We start from the raw sequence: 16,318 nt of genomic DNA, 5'->3' as shown, positions 1-16,318 counted from the left end.
CTCCCATCTGCTGGAACCATGATCATCATCTGTCGGACCATCATCAGCATCATCATGCTGCGCCACATAAGTGCACCGCCGGTTGGGCGAGGGACAACCGTCCGAATGGTAGAGGCGTCCCGCATGTGCGGTTGGTGTCCACTTGACCGCGTGTCGGTCGTTTCGTGCTCGTTTATTCACTCATTCATGGAATGATTTTATTAAGCTTAATTGAATAATTACATTCATTGTGCATGCGACGCACTGTGCGACACGAATCATGCCGTTACATACGACCATGTGTGTTTATGTGTGTGTGTGTGTGCGCGATGTGTCAAAGGAGCCAAATGTCCCCGACCTCGAGACCCTCTCAAAACCTCTCCAACCCTTATGCCCGCCTCCACCCAAAGAGACTGCACAACAGGCGAGCGGTAGTAAATCGAGTCGAATGAACTGGAATCATTGCCTCGCGTATGGGAGGAAACGCGCTAATAGGTAGAACGCAGGCACTATATCGTCATCATGCGCTGCAGCGCAATGCCGTCAAATGTGTCGAACAGTGGGTTAATGTGTGCGTGAGTGTGGGTGGAAAGGGCGTGGAGGATTCCAGTGGACGCGCGGTGTACTTTATCATGGTTTATCACAAGCTACGTGAGCTTTGATTTAATTACTGCGCACGCACGCCATCCTGGCATGACGTTTTCGAGCATCAAATGGACCGGAAGCTGGATTATGCTGCTGGTGGCAGTCGTTTGCCGGCGGATTGTCGGCAACGGGAATTGATCCGATTGACTTATTTCCTGTGCATTCGATGTCTTATGACTTTTTGGATGGGGCCGTTTTACAATTGGGATCAAGGTATAGGGGGGACAGGATGGCGTGTATGTGTGGGATGTTGTTTAGATTTATGTTGTTGTCGCCAATGTGTGACCTCGCCAGCAGCTGTGGGTTGGTAGTAATCGAGTGAATTATTTGATATTTGGTAAATCGTTTCCAAATGAATGGCATATTCGATGTCATCAGGCAACGAGGAACAAGGCACCGATTTCGGGTGATCTGGTGATATCTGGTGATTTCGAGAGTATATAGTTGAATATGTAGAGTTGATGAATGTTTGTAAAATATTGAGGTTTAAAATTTAACATGTTTTCATCTAATAATAAAGCAGGAGGTATTTCACGTATGGAATTAAATTTCAAGTATTGATAAAACTGTGACGTATTTGTGAATTAACCATCAACACCAATGTTCTTAACATTCCTTTGCGCGCAATCCTGCCACTAAACGTCTGCATTCACCGTCAATTTCGCTATTCAAATGCAACGCATCGCTCAATGTGACAATTCACCATCCATCCAATCCATCCAATCCGTTCACATTCCTTCACACGCCGGGCAGATTGTGTGTGTGTGTGTCTGTGAGTGTTTATTATGGCTGACCATCAATTACAGGAACATTTGGGCCAAACGAGTATCTGCGTAATTCATCAGATCGTTTACTACAATCATTCAATTTGCTTTCATTCCGCTTAGCGTGAAGGCGAAGGTATGCAATTTTATGTGTGTCAATTGTTGTTGGTACCGCGAGTTAGGTGTATTTTACGCGCAATGAATAATTTTTAAAGGTAATTTTAGCTGAAAATACTCGTGTTTCATCACATTAGAACACTATTATTCTGTTTACATAGATTATACATTATAGTACATTATAATTAAAAAAAACATTTCAAAAACAGCTTAAAAGGTGCTAGATCCAACATTAAAAATTTCAAGAAACTAAGAAAATCCGGTAAACGTGCCTAATGCAACACAAATTTCTATTCTAACGGAATGCATGCAAAGTGAACTAATGCAGGCAACACTGTCGTTGTAGCAACGATAAGAGCAAACGGCCAAGATCAGTCAGTATTGGTGCGTAAAAGAATTAAAACTGTTTCCATCTGAGGGTCGGAACAGCGTTCAACCCATACAGCGAGAAGGTTGACCCCGGTCAAAAGATCCAGCATGGTCGTCGTTCATCACCATCACCAGCATCATCATCGGCAATAACGTGCCGCTGCAGGAGGGGGATGTCGTCCACTTTCCGCCAGCATGGCACATCTGTCAAGCATCCGTTTTGTCCGGGCAATTTGGTACATTGGGTAGAGTGGCCGCGGGCTGGGTTTGGTGTTTGGGATCGGTACGCGCTATAAAAGTCCAATTGAGATGAAATCTACCAAACAGTATTCGTATATCCGTCGTTCTAGACCAGTGGTCGGTGAGGTCTGGTAGGATCTAGTGATGTTTTCTGCTGAGCCTTTAAATGATTCATGCCGTTGTCGAAGTGTTTGCTTGGGCGGTGAAAACACGGCGTTACAGTATTCAGTCCAGTGTTGCCAGTGTCACAGTGACTACGATCCTGGCCCAAGAGACACAGCCACGCTCGCTCGTGGCATCGTTTGTGGTGCTGTGCTGCGTACGCGTGATCAGCGATAAAGTGCAGGGAACGATCGAGTGCTCGGGTGGGCATACGAACGCAGCGTTATGGTGACTGGTACGCGAAGCGTTATCAGCTCGGTGGTAGACGTGGTAGTTTGAATGATTGCTAGTACTGGCTCACACCAGCATCCAGGGTAGGCTTACGCCGATGGTTCAGATCGGGTCAGATCGCCGGCGAGTGATGAAATGCCGGAGAGAGGAAGTAGCAACAATTGAACTGTGTCCGGCTCAAGTTTGAGTCGATTTGGAATATATTTGGAGTGGTAAACGTTTTTGCGAAGAAAAAAGTGAAAATACAGTGAGAACAAGCGAAATTACAAGGCATATTTCATGGCATGTGTCGATAGAGAGTGTCTGTGTGTGTGTACCAGAAGGTTTGAAGTTGGCATAGCGATCGTGTTGTCCTTCGTCGTGCTCTCAGCCATATCGATAGCGTCAGCATCATCTTCGTCATCATCGTTCCCTTCCGTTCCAGTTGAATGGTAAAGACATGGTTAATGGTTTGGTCGATGATGATAAAACGAAGATAAATGAAAGCCGTTCCCATTGGTTGTCCAGCGCGATAGCATAGAGTGAAAGTGCAATCATCATTCAAACACTTGATGAGCGCTGTACACGAGAAGGGAACCACAAGAAGTATCGGGCAGGCATAGTTGGGACGGCTGATAATAACATCCAGAGACAGCATACCAATCCCTGGAGGGGCCCTACCGGCGGTAGCCGAAGTTCGAAGCCAAAGGCCAGAAAAGTGATTGCAAGCAGCGGCATCTCCAGCCAGCGACCGATGTGGATGTGAAAATGCCCGAAACTGATAAGAATTCTTTACTAAGTACTAGTGCCGCAGGAGAGATTCTAACCCCTGCTGCCCAAGTGCTTATCGAAGAGTTCCGCTCTCTCAACTGAAGCGCAAATTGTATTCCTGTCGAGCATACCCCTGCGTGCTTGTCATCCCGTGCGTTCGTATTGAGGTAAAACGGTGCAAAAAAAAAACCTTGTGCAAATAATCAGAACACTGTGAATTTGTTTCTGCCAAACTTACCAAACGTTCCGAATTCGTTCTCAATGGATCGATCGATTGAAGCCCGTTAGGGGTAGGGGAATTTTGGAATGCCTTTTTTCTAGCCAGTTTACAATGCAATGGTAAGTTAGCCGAGCCGTTGAAAGTTCCTAGAGGACGCCCGAGGGAAAATGAGGTACATACAAAAAGACAAGTTGCCCTTACATTGTCAGAAAAGAATTCCTGAAAATCAATCCATCCGCTGGGCATTCAAAGCAGCAAATTGAATGAAGCAGCGAAGTGAAGCGGCCAACGGGATTCACAAATTCGTACTTAATCTCTTCCAGCAGCCAGTTTTTCTGTCGGCACGAAACGCAAACGGGCAATATAGCGATCCGCTTACGCGAAGGCACGCGGGCACTGAGAGTGAACTGATAAGCTCGTCCGACTTACGGGCAAGCCGCGTGCACCAATGGCTCGATGGGACGGCGTCTCAAAGAACGGAGATGATAAGGTTGACAAGATTTTCTGCTATTGAAAATGTGTGACTTTTTCTTATTTTAGTTTCATACACTTATTGCAGTGATTTTTTGATTTTCAGCTTAAAGGTTGATGCTTCGCTTCCACATTGGTGATAACGTGTGTTGAAGGTTTTTCCGTTGCCGTATCGAACTGTGATTTTGGTTTTGGCGTGGATTATCAGTTTCTGGTTCTTGCCGTGGCTGGCTCGTGTGTGAGGTATTACGGTTCGTTTCAGGTTCGGAGGGTTTTATTTGCTGTTGGTAAGCTAGATGAGATTATTGAAATTTCTGACAGTACGTACTATTGGAAATTAGTTAAACATTTTTTCTCTATTTAGGCTCGACCTTTTCACCGTGGATGGAGGATTTTCCTGTCTATTAAATTGTTTAGTATCCGATTATCATAATCGCCACACTGCATCGTTATAGGTAAGTGTATGGCAGAGAACATCAGGGGTGGTCAGATGCTTAGAATCGGTATTTATTTAGTTGCACCGCCCCTCTAAAGCCGAGGTCGTTAAAGTTCGCCAAGAACATCAATTTGGATATTCTGTACGACTGTATTGTTGCAAAAAGAGATTCTGTAGCAAAATTTGCTTCCATTCCTATACATTTATTGATATCGCTATAACAAAAAACCACGTCCTTTTTTGGGTATAGCTAACATATTTCTTTTCGCTCTAGGGAAGGTTAAAGGGAGGGCAAAAAATACTCCACCAGCAGCTCACTATGCTCCTCACCCCACGCACCACTTTCAATATTGGAGGTGCAGTGATTGGACGTATTTTTTGATAGAGTCATATTTTGGCTTTACTTCGGTGTAACCATTTCATTCGTTGGGGTCCCGGGCGTAGAAAACCATTGCATCTCACACCAAGCCCCATATGTACAAGGCAATCGCGTATTCCAGTGACGACCTGTGTGGCACGGCTTCGTGGTCCTTGGTGTTGGAAGCAGTCGTTTTCCTCGCCGTTGACCTTAACGACACCGACAATGGGTGTTTTTGCCGTTGCATCGACCCGTTTTACGATCTCCCCTTGACGTTTCAACCCCTTGTTACGTGCCATCCTGTACCTGGGCTCTCCTGGGAAGCGCTTTACGATCGGACCTACACCTACGCCAGGGAAGGGTGAAACGAATTTGTAGAGCGTTGGGAGTATGAAAAAAGCGGACGTGAAGAAATTTAGCAGCTCATAGTCAATGCAATTCACGCCCGAAAATCTTCTGGTTCGTCGCATCTGGTTCCTTCATGCCAGGGTGTGGAACACTGCTGCAAGCTTGATGCAATGGTCAGCGTACACGCTAATGCCTCGTAACGAGTTTACTGGAGTGCTTCTGAGCTTTGTTTTGCTAGTGCTTTTTCCTGCTTTGTTTCGTCGTTACAATAACAATGCTGCGATGGGTGCAAGGACAGTACAGGAACCCATATTATAATGGATGGTAAATAGACGAAAGGAAATTGTACTCAAATTTTATTTAAAAAAGATGCAATAGATGCATGCTATCAGCATAGGAAAACAGTTTTTTCTTTGTTTCAAGCTCGAAACAAAGCTTACATTATCTAACAATCGAGAATGTTTTCTTGTATCTAGAATCTTATTTTTTGGTTTGTTTCCTATTACACACACATTCAAAAATCACACTTTTCCGTACTGTTTGTGCATGTTTAGTTAAATTTTAAAATTTGTATAAATTTACGCATGATCGCGTATTGTATTGTACTATAGCGTGTGTGATGTGGGGAGAAAGTCGTTTTGACAATAGGTACCTCTTTTGGAGCGAAATTTCTTATAAGACATAGTAAGAAAAAGGACCAGTAGGTTGCTTTATGTGCTGTAACTTTATTTTCGATAAAATTACATTATCTAGTACTTAAATAAATCATTGATTAAATAATATAAAACGTGAGTAGTTGAAATGTACCATAGAAAATAAAAAGTTCCTTTTTGTAATACTTTGCTCTCCGTTTTCCTTTGAATTGTATTTGGAATTTGACGATTTGTGTTTATTAAACGACAAGTAAAATATTAATTCAGTGCTGTAATTTAATTTTATTACTCTGAACCAAAAACTAGGAGAACAAATATGTTAATTATAATGTAATAGCTTCGAATGTTTGCATGTTATTTTTCTCCATACAAATATCAGCAATGCTTTATTGTATTGTTTCCTTCATACGCCCATTTATTCAGAAGGAACGGCTGCGGCTTATATTGCTTGTACAATATTTTGGAGGTAGTAAATAATGAAGAAATGTTAAATGGTTTACTATAACACAAGGAACAAAACATTGCAACAGTGTTACGGATGTGATGCGAAATATGTCGGAACGTTCCCTTGCAGTTCCAATGTTCACATTAAATGTCGCTGATAATGAAGTAATTGAATGTAGAGCGTAATTGAAAACATCAACCACGTTCCAAATGTAATCGATTTGAATATTCATAGCCAAACGAAAATCGGCGTTTTTGTACCATTCATTTGAATAATCCGCCACATTCTAAACAAAATTACACTCGCCCCAAACCCCTGGTAGTAGACCGGTTATAACCGATTTATTTGTAAGTCAAAAATTTGCAACTTAATTTACGCTCCGGTTCGTGCAGGAGTACTTCGGAAAAAATGATTTCTTCCTGTTGGGGTAGCGGCAAGGAGGCGAAATGATTGGACACGGCTCGCATTTTTTTTAGAGCCAGCCGCCACCACGTCAAGAAAGTTTGCATGCTTCGCATAAAATCAACACCCTCCGGTTTGGCGAAAAATGTAATTAAATCATAAATCCGTGACGGTTTAATGTACACCTTCTCGCCTGTGCACTAATGAACACACGTACCCTCCATCGCCCAGACACATCACCACCAGCGGTGGAAGAGGAACCGAACGTAAACACACTTTTTACGTTCCGATTATGCTACGCATCGTGTTCGCGTGTTGGGAGCTGGGAAGAAAACGCCTTGCCCATTAAAAGGCTGTGAGGAAATCGTTCAGCCTTAGGTTTTGTAAGCGGCGAGCAAATCATGCTGCACCCCAGTCTCGCACCCCGCTCACTCACGCACGCAACTACGCTCAGCCAGTTCTTGAGGGTCGGTTACGTTCACCTAGCATTGCTTCCGGAAATCTTTCCGGCCGGAGCCGTGAGGTTGGCTCCGGTTGAAAACTTTGCCTTTGCCGCACGCCTAGCTACGTTTCCTCCATAGAAGGCAAAACGCCAGTTGCTTCCTTGCGTTTGTAGCCACATCGACGCGTAGGAGACGCTTGTGTACATGCTGAAAATGTCCTGCGGCGTATGCAAACTACGGAAGTTGATAATTTTCTAAGCAACTTTGACTGTTATTTAATCACCGTATACGATTTTATTATCTCTTCACCATTGCCCCGACACACATACCCATCCACATTTCCGACTGATCATTACAAGGCCACATCCGGTTCCGCATGCCGATCCGTGCTTTGCCAGCGGGACGCTTCGTATCACTAGGACGAGCAGACGGAAGTACGTGCAAATGAGCGAGCGTGAACGATCTTTTGAAGGTGTAAGGAAGTAGTTAGAGTTCCTCGGGAATGAAAACATTTGAAGCTGCTTCTAGTGCTTCTGTATTTTAATGCATGGATTGATTCAAACACCGTTGACCGTTGGCACTTCCGTGAGATGTCCGGCTGCTTCGATCCTCACGCAAAAGACGAATTAATCACAAATGAACCTGTTTCTCCTTATATATAAAATAATAAGCAGTCGTGCCTCACACATGTCAGGAAAGAATGTGAAACATGATGGCAGTTGCTTTGGTACTGACCCTTCTATGGTTTATGATTGGTCAGTACGGATGACTACTAATCACGACATCGATATCCGAGCTACAGTAGCGACGGTACGGACCCGCAACAGGAGGTAAATCAACGAGTGAAGTAAATATTGTATTTTTTCCTTCTGCACAGCTAGCCCATAATCTACCAACAATCTCCTTGAAAAGCATGGCAGTGGTTTGAGACAGCAACAAATTAGCATAAATAATTGTAGCCTATGCTTAGCTTCGTGACCAATACTTCCTTAGTAAGAGCATTGTGCATAGGTGAACTACAAACTGCCCATTCATTTGATGGATTGTGAGTTTATGTAAATCCAAACATTTGTGATTATTACACTACGAAGCTGGATTTTTTAAAGCCGCTTATTACTCGCATGCTAGTATGCCAATGCAGCTTTAAAGCTATGCTGATGCATCACGCTGTGCAATTACTGCATTGTACACTTTATTGGTGCATTTGATTTGCCTTTTTAAAAAGAATATTTTTATGTTTTAGGTACTGTGGTAATTTCATTTACGAATTGTCGAGCAACAGCAATTGAGATTAATAACATGGTTTATTTTAAAAATGTGCAAAGGCTGCCTAAACAACTCTCTGCTAATGAAACGGGAACAAACCTATGGAATTCTTATTTGAACAGTTTCCGGTCTTCTGAACTCGTTAAATAATGCATGGTTTGATACCTAACTTTCCATGCAATGTGTTAGCATGTATAACAAAGCGTTTGTTTATTTTTGCTTGCATTTTTTATAGTTTTGTTGTTGTTGTAGTTGACCTTTCATAAAAAAGCTGGTAGTCAGAAAATGCCGGTACCCCATTCTTCAGTGGTGAAATTGAAAGAGGAATTTAATTAGTGCCCGAACCCCGCAGTGGCTCGTTTGATGTTGCGCAAATTGTGTCATCATGGTTCAAGGTTGTACCACCGTACGAAACAAAAGAGCAGCAGTAGCGGAGGCAAAAATTTGGCGAAAGTACCTTTCACCTTCTTTAGACACTAATTACGGCTTGCACGCACGGTTCCATTGTCTAATGGCTGGTACGTGTGTGTATGTGTCGCTCGAAGGCGAGACTTGCCACTTTAAATTTAATTTTCTTTCCTTTTTTGCCTTCTAGGAATCAATTGAAAGTTTTGCAGGGTTAAGGTGGAAGCTTCATACCAGTGAAGGGAAACGAACGCACATACGGAAGATAAAATGAGAGGAAAGTTTGAGCGAGATGAAAGAGTACCACAGCAGATAAACTAATTGCTTTTTTGAAGAGGTCCATACCATGCTGAAGGTATCCTTGTTGGTAGACAAGTATATACACTTCTACAAAGGAAAATATTTGTTAATTTCTCTGCTACGTAAATATGGCAATACAAAAACCATTTCCTCCGTGCCGGCATTTTTGTCTACTTTTTACCAAATCAATCTTTCTATAGGTCCAAAGATTTTGCTCCAGGTGGCTCCACGGGTGGATTCCATTGTTTTCTTAGTTTGACAGACCAGACAATACTTCCTCTGGGTAAATGTGTGAGCGTTATAATGAAGGTCGGAGTGTGTTGTGTGGTTGTCGTTATCCGACTTTCATTGAATTGTGTATCGATGCTACCGTACTGCGCTCCTTTCGTAGGCATCTTTCTGACATTAGCACAATAGATCAAACGAAAAATGCAGTGAATGTAGTGGATGAATGCAACCTGAATGCCTCTGGTACAATTGCTTGGCCTGACTGCTCTCAGTATCACCTTTAAGTGACATTCATTGGTACGCGTTTGCACAGGACAGCCCATGAGTGGACAATAAAGACAGCTGGTGGAACTGCAGTACCGTCAGCAGTATCCGGAGGCTGCACAAGTCTGGTGGGATGTATTAAGCAATAGTTGAGGTTAGCAGGCGGTGCGTCCAATATTCTACAATGGTCTGTACGACGTTGCCCTTGATGAACGGAGAAATACTGGCTGGAACGAGATTTCATTGCCAGACAAACCTGCACTTCCTTCCAGCGGAGCTAAACGGTATAGTCTTTCTGTGCAATATATCATGCTAGTTAATTTAATTCACTTCGCAAAGTGTGAACCCTCGATGATTCCCCCGGTTGGCTGCAGACAGAGACACTTTTCTGTGTTGTTTGTCTTTTATTGGAGGGTTTTACTTGAAGGGTTACGGTGTAGTTTATAGCTAAAAGTACATTAAACAGCAATTTGGCTTGTGCTAGCAGCGTTAGGTAGGTGCTGTCACGATTCTGTAATGAAAAAGTGGTGTGTCAGCAAAAGAGATTGTTCTAAATGCTTGATTTGCAATCAGTTGATGTTTATAATGGGCTATGAGGGGCGACGTTGGGTTTTGTTTTGTATAAAATAAAACGTAAACAATCAGAGCAATGTTGACGATGTCATTTTACATCACTCGAACTCGCACTTACCCGATCTTCTTTTGATTGTTCTCATACTGTGCTTGTATCTTACCCGCATACGAGTGGTTAAAATTTTGTAGTCTTCATTTGGGTGATGTCACAGTCAATTGAGTGCCAGGGTGAGTCGGGTCAGCAGAAGTCAACCGACTAAGTGAATTTAACATTTAATTCGATTCGACTGTGAAGAAACAGAAGGAATGATTGAATGGCGGTTGTGGTTGTGTCGGGCACCGTTGCGAACGTTGTCTAGCCTATTCTGAACTAATCAAACTGATCAGCTCGAACGGAGGAATAATCATGAGAAAGTGTCACACAAGCAAATAAGATGGATGCCTTTCAACGCCCAACTGAAAGCACGAACAAGGGCCGAGCAACGATCAATCCGTTTCAATTGTGTCCATAGTGACTGTCATTGAGGATTCGCTTTCCAGTACGCTTTTAATGTTATCTACACTACCGAATCTATACATTTATGAGAAGAATGTTGAAAAACATAATATTCACTAATTGTTGTTGAAAGAAAGTGTTCACATCAATAGTAGTTCAAATTCAAGAGAAGATTATTAAAACGAATGATTAAGATACTTGCCAATCCTGACCTATGTAACAGAATTGATTGTTGGAGTATAACTTCTTTCTTCGTTTCGTTTCGTTATCGTTTCTAATATGAATTAGGTATATTTAGCACAGCACATTACTAGTAACTTTTAAAATATGTTTCAAATCATTCAATTTGTTTGCACGCATACTTCATTGTTAAAAAAACAACTTAAGCTATAGCATTGCATAAATTTCGGTATGAATACGCTTAATGAAATACTTACGAATAACAACGGTCGTACATTAATCAATTGAGCTACTCCTTCATGCTTTAAACATGATTATATATTGTTCTTACAAGTTCAATTACAAATGCAAATAAGCCCTGCCGGATCATTCTTTATAAATAATAACATTTTTTTATGGCATACGACCATACGAAATTCATATTCTGAGCAAAGTTAATACATTAAAAGATCTATTTTTAAAGCATTTATGCATTTGAATTCGGTTTGTCAAGTGCTTACTGAGAAAATAATGGTACCTCAAAAAATAATTTAAAATGATCTGAAGTTGTGAAACTTCAATGGAAGTTTTGTTTTCCCGAGTGGTCAAAAGTGTATTGCTCCATGGTAATTGGTTATTTTAAAATTATTTTCCCATTTTACTTTTGTGAGCAATTCGAGTGGTTTTGGTGTGTTTGTTTTGCACAATCAACTTGAAAGACAGTTCAAGATGGAAAAGTTGCCCAATCTGTTTCCAGCTGGCAACAGGTCGTACTATGGTGAATGTACTGTGATAAGCACGAAATGCTTAGGATTCGATGCGAGGACTCTTCCAAAATCGGCAGTTTGACGTTGCGTTGTGGCCGTAGGCAATGAAACACACTTCTCCTCTCTTCTCCTCATCCTTATCCGCCGTTGTGAAGACTAATCCTGGTCGGTATGACGATGGTACGACCTTAGACAGAGCTATCATCGCCTCTGACTGTGAGCTGTGCTGGGTATTGAGTTAAGGAGATTCCTCTCGAGTCGAGTAAGTGAAGCTACCCCGAGGCGTACAAACGATCCACTTGTATCGTCCGATGAAATTAAGCGTCATCTCAGGTCATGCCTGTTGGCAACAGCTATTAGAGGCTTTTCGAAGGATCGCACGGTGCATGACGGACATGGAGAGGGAAGCAATTGGAACCCCAGTCCGCTCAATCTTCGCGGTGACTGATGTTGATTTCGATTAAGGGAACGGCAATCTTTAGCTAAATGGATTAGTTCAAAATTAATTGCTCGTTATTTCGAACAAACTCGACGCGCTTCAGCGATCTGCTGAATCCGGGTGTCGGCAGCAGTTTTCCTTCGATACGAGTTGTTGATCATTTTCTAGAAAGCTGCAAAATGTGTTCTTCGCGATGCAATAGTTCGGCATCATGTGTGACGGTTTAATACATCCTGAATACTTTATTCATGATTCATATTTTTTCAAATAACTTTTCATACAATATAGGTGTTGCATTTCATTATATATTATTATTAAGCATAAAGAGATGACATTTGCGCGATGGAAACATGTCTTATTATCAAAAATGTGTAAACTAAAAAGTCTAGTGAAACCGGGGTGTTCCGTACTATTGATCGATTCGTATCTCCTATTCAGCTCCGACATTCCAATCAATTTCCAAAGTGTGGAAAAGTGTCTCTAGTTTTCTTTTTTGTATGTTTCAACAAAACAGCTATCAACAATAATAAGAATAATAATAATCCTACAAATAATATTAATAATAAAAATAGTAAAAATCATAAAACTCATAAAGGACTGCCCCCTGTGGTACAGTTGTCAGCTCGTGTGACTCAATAAAATGTCCGCCATGGGCTAAAGCCTAGAATGAACAGCCCCCTTCCCCCAAAGGAATGACTATCCGGCTGCGTGGTACTGAATAAGTCTCGATAGTCTGTATGTCGAAGGCCACATGTCTGCGTAGGAAGTTACGCCAAGCAGAATTATAATAATAATGCAAATATTGATAATTATCAAAATAACAAAAGAGGTGAAAAATAACATCAGTTACAATAAATATAAAAAACTAACACCGATTTTTATTTTTGTTCATAAGAATAAATAAATAATAATAAATTTATAAGAATTGATTATTTAAAGTTAAAAAAACAGTTTATTTTTCATCGTTATTTTGTTAAATAAATAATACATAATAGTAAGGACTAAATAATACGTATGCATTATGCCTTATTTGTCTTGGAAGCCTAAATAGCCGGGCATGGCTACATAGGTCGTTACATGAGAATCATTATAATATTAAAAGTATCCTACAGTATAAATAAATTGCACCGTCAAGGAACGATTAAAAAACGTTTCCGGAACTCGCTTTATTCCGGGAAAATTATAATGTCTTCCAAAAAATTTGTAAGAAGAGCTCAATAATTAATTTTGAGGCTTAAAAACGCTTGTGTAAACGAATGTAAATGAACTCAATTTTATCAATTTTCATTCTAAGAAAATTAAAAAAAAACAATCAACATTGGTGAAATAATTGTTGGGTCAATAGTAGTGGTGAACTCGTACGACTTAAGAATATGCCTGCCGTGGGTATAAGTACCGAGTGGAAACGGGCTCCATATACAGGGCTAACTCTCCTGCTATAAGTATAGCACACAAATAACTAAGTTTATTAGAGACTACGGCCAGCCTAAACTAACACAGGTTGTTACGTCAGATAATAATAAGAAAGGAAGTTAAACGTTTAATAATTTATCAAACATAAACTGTGTTCATTTGTTCTCGTTTTTGTTTAATCTCGTTTTTGTTTAATAATTTATAATTAAGAAACATTATAGTCATTAATTAACTGAAGACCACTGTATTCTTATTCCCAGGTGCCAAAAACAGAAGTAAATAAAATGTTTTAGAAGCACCATGTACGTTGTACAAAATTTTGCTCACTACTATTTCAACGACTGTACCATGGGACCCCTCGCGATTGTGATGCCTTTATTTCTGTTTTAGGCAACCGATTTGGTTGACAAATCAGTCGCCAATACGCTTTATCAGAATGCACTCGTTGCAAAGAGATATTTGATTTTATTCATTACTACTCTCATTTTTGAATTAAACATTCAGCGAAAAGGATAACGACAAAAAAAAAAATGACACAGCAGAGCAAACATTTGTGTTACTTTGGCTGCTGGATATCAATTGTATGTATAATTCGCTTCCCTTCAAATGCACCCGTTGCATCTTGAATGTCAGATGATGTCCCTATTCTTTCATCCTCCATGGTCTTCATCGCCTTGTTGGCGGAAATGGAGCGTTCACGTCTTTCTCGATCTTGCTCGATAATTCATACAGTTTGGTTTAAATTGATTTCCCATCGAAGATAAACTTTCACTATCGAGTTTTTTTTGTTATAGATTCTCTTTCACTCATTTTGCACCGACCAACCAGGGCGATGTGCTGGCTATCCTGTCCGAGGTTGCACTTTGACGTGGACGCAGAAGTGATAATCGGATTTTGCTTGCACCGGATATTGGAAAAGTTTTGATCCTAAGAAGATTATGATAATGAATTTTTCTAAAAAAGCCCGCAACGTGCAGAAACGAACCACTTTGTTCGAAAGATGTTTCAGAATTGGCTGACTAGTGCACGACGCTGCTTGGACAATAGTGCACCAAAGTAACTACAGAAAAAGTGGTATACCTGGATTTAAAAGTTAACCGTCTGGGATTTAGTGATGGGTTAAATAAGAAACGAGCAAAACCGGATTGGTATGGAAGGTGTGGAAATAAAAGTTCAATCATGCAGAACTGCAAAGTAGACATAGTACGATAATTTCCGGTGTGAAGTAGTGAGGATCATTAAGTTCGATGTAGAATGATGATGTAGAAGATTTTTTTATCGGATTTTTGAAGCAACTAAAAATAGTAATTATTTTATGTTTCAATTATACCGTTAAGCGAGCAACAACTTAAAAAAAACATTTACCAAAAGGAATATATCAAGGGAATGTTTATGTTTATCTTATGATGTTATGGTGTGAAATAAGAAAGAAAAATTATTTAAAAAAGTAAAAAGAACGGAAAAATGTAAAGACAAACTACTTGATGTTATTATGAACATATTCCTAACTGAGTTTGTTTGAAGACAACATACATATTGCGTTATGGTAGGGAAAGGTATGTAAAGACGGACACTGCGGGTAAGACGGACACTTCTCATAAATGCAGCAAAATGGTAATTTTCGAAAAAATCTACAATGCAGCATCCTAACTTAAAGTTAAACAACACATTTGAGAAAATTTTTGGCATAATATATGCAAAATTGGTTAAATCCACGAAAAAGAAAAAAAATTCAATCATATGCACCCTTGTGGATCTAATTTGACTACGGAGCTCTTTGACTACTAAGCTAAGTTATTAAGCTCTACAACTGGTATTGTTTATATTTCCGGAAGTTTTATTTCATGTTTTCGTTTCGTGATCATTAATAAAAAAACTGGCGAAAGAACGAGAATGAAAGCAAGAAAAAATATTGTTTTCTGGTGGTTTAAACATCCTGACACCATAGCGGGAAAGACGGACACTTTATTGTAGGGAAAGATGGACACCGAATTTATTGATTTATTTTACTTCTTATTTCAATTGGTGATGAATATATTTATTCAAATACCTTAAATAAGGGTATTCCGAAGCTATAAATCAATCAGCAACTAGAGAAAGTATTGAAATAAGTGAGAAATGAAACACCGGTCATAATAGTAGCCATTCGTAATACTATTACTCGCTCGACGCTGATCAGGAATAGAAATGAGGAATGAGAAATTTTATGGGATTACAAATGTCAAATGTTGAATTTTGACATGGTGGAAAATGGATTAAACTATTAACAAGTCCTTCAAAAAATACTGGGGGTCTTTTAGCGGAGTAATTTCCTAAAAGGAAGTTCTAGACTGTAAGCTGGAGCAACGTCAGCTGTTAGTGCGCGATATTTCAATAATGCTTTAAATGCTGCATTCTACGATATATCGCAAGCGCCGCTTACAATTCCTAAAACCAATTCCTAAAATGAATCGTTGTTGCAATAGGTCAAGAATTGGTTTATATACGTACCAGGATGTGGGAAGCGATAGAATTTGTTAAAATACTGTAAAACTCTTCACATTTCAACGTTTTCTACAGGTGTCCATCTTACCCTTCATGGTGTCCATCTTTCCCGTATCAGGTGTCCGTCTTACCCGAACATTAAAAAAATGCACGAAAAAAATCATGTTTTTCATTCATGAAAAAAACGCAAGCATCGATGGAAACTTAAAACTTTCAACCAATTTTCTGATAAAACATGAGTGTAAGATAATGTGTGCACATTTTCATGGTCGTTGCACTTACATATCCCTAGATTTTTATCATTTCCCTTAACGTGTCCGTCTTTACCTACCTTCTCCTATGCTTTCTGCAGGATCTTCATGTTAATTCATGTTTATGTTAATAAAACTTTAGATTATTTATTCATTAATTTGCCTCCTTTATTTTGTGGCTTTTACTAGTTTCAACGTACAATCTATACATTTAGTGAACAAAATTCACACTCATACCAC

General features: G+C 40.1%; 1 long non-coding RNA gene across 7 annotated transcripts; it reads left to right on the top strand.

Annotated features, from left to right (window-relative positions):
* The first annotated feature begins 2,134 nt into the window (after positions 1 to 2,134).
* LOC120895610 lies at positions 2,135 to 14,980 on the top strand. 7 transcript variants are annotated; one of them, XR_005738348.1, is made up of 3 exons: positions 2,135 to 4,235; positions 4,313 to 8,817; positions 8,895 to 12,800. It is a non-coding gene; the product is annotated as an uncharacterized LOC120895610 (long non-coding RNA). The 7 variants fall into 7 exon arrangements; XR_005738347.1 differs by having other exon boundaries at positions 2,138 to 2,938; positions 3,015 to 4,235; positions 4,313 to 12,800; XR_005738351.1 differs by having other exon boundaries at positions 2,145 to 3,649; positions 3,801 to 4,235; positions 4,313 to 12,800.
* The last annotated feature ends 1,338 nt before the right edge of the window (positions 14,981 to 16,318 follow it).

The sequence above is a fragment of the Anopheles arabiensis genome, chromosome 2 (genome assembly GCF_016920715.1).
Source record: "Anopheles arabiensis isolate DONGOLA chromosome 2, AaraD3, whole genome shotgun sequence".
NCBI classification, from domain to species: domain Eukaryota; kingdom Metazoa; phylum Arthropoda; class Insecta; order Diptera; family Culicidae; genus Anopheles; species Anopheles arabiensis.
The sequence above is the reverse complement of the archived record's forward strand: the minus strand, read 5'-3'. Positions and strand labels throughout refer to the sequence as shown.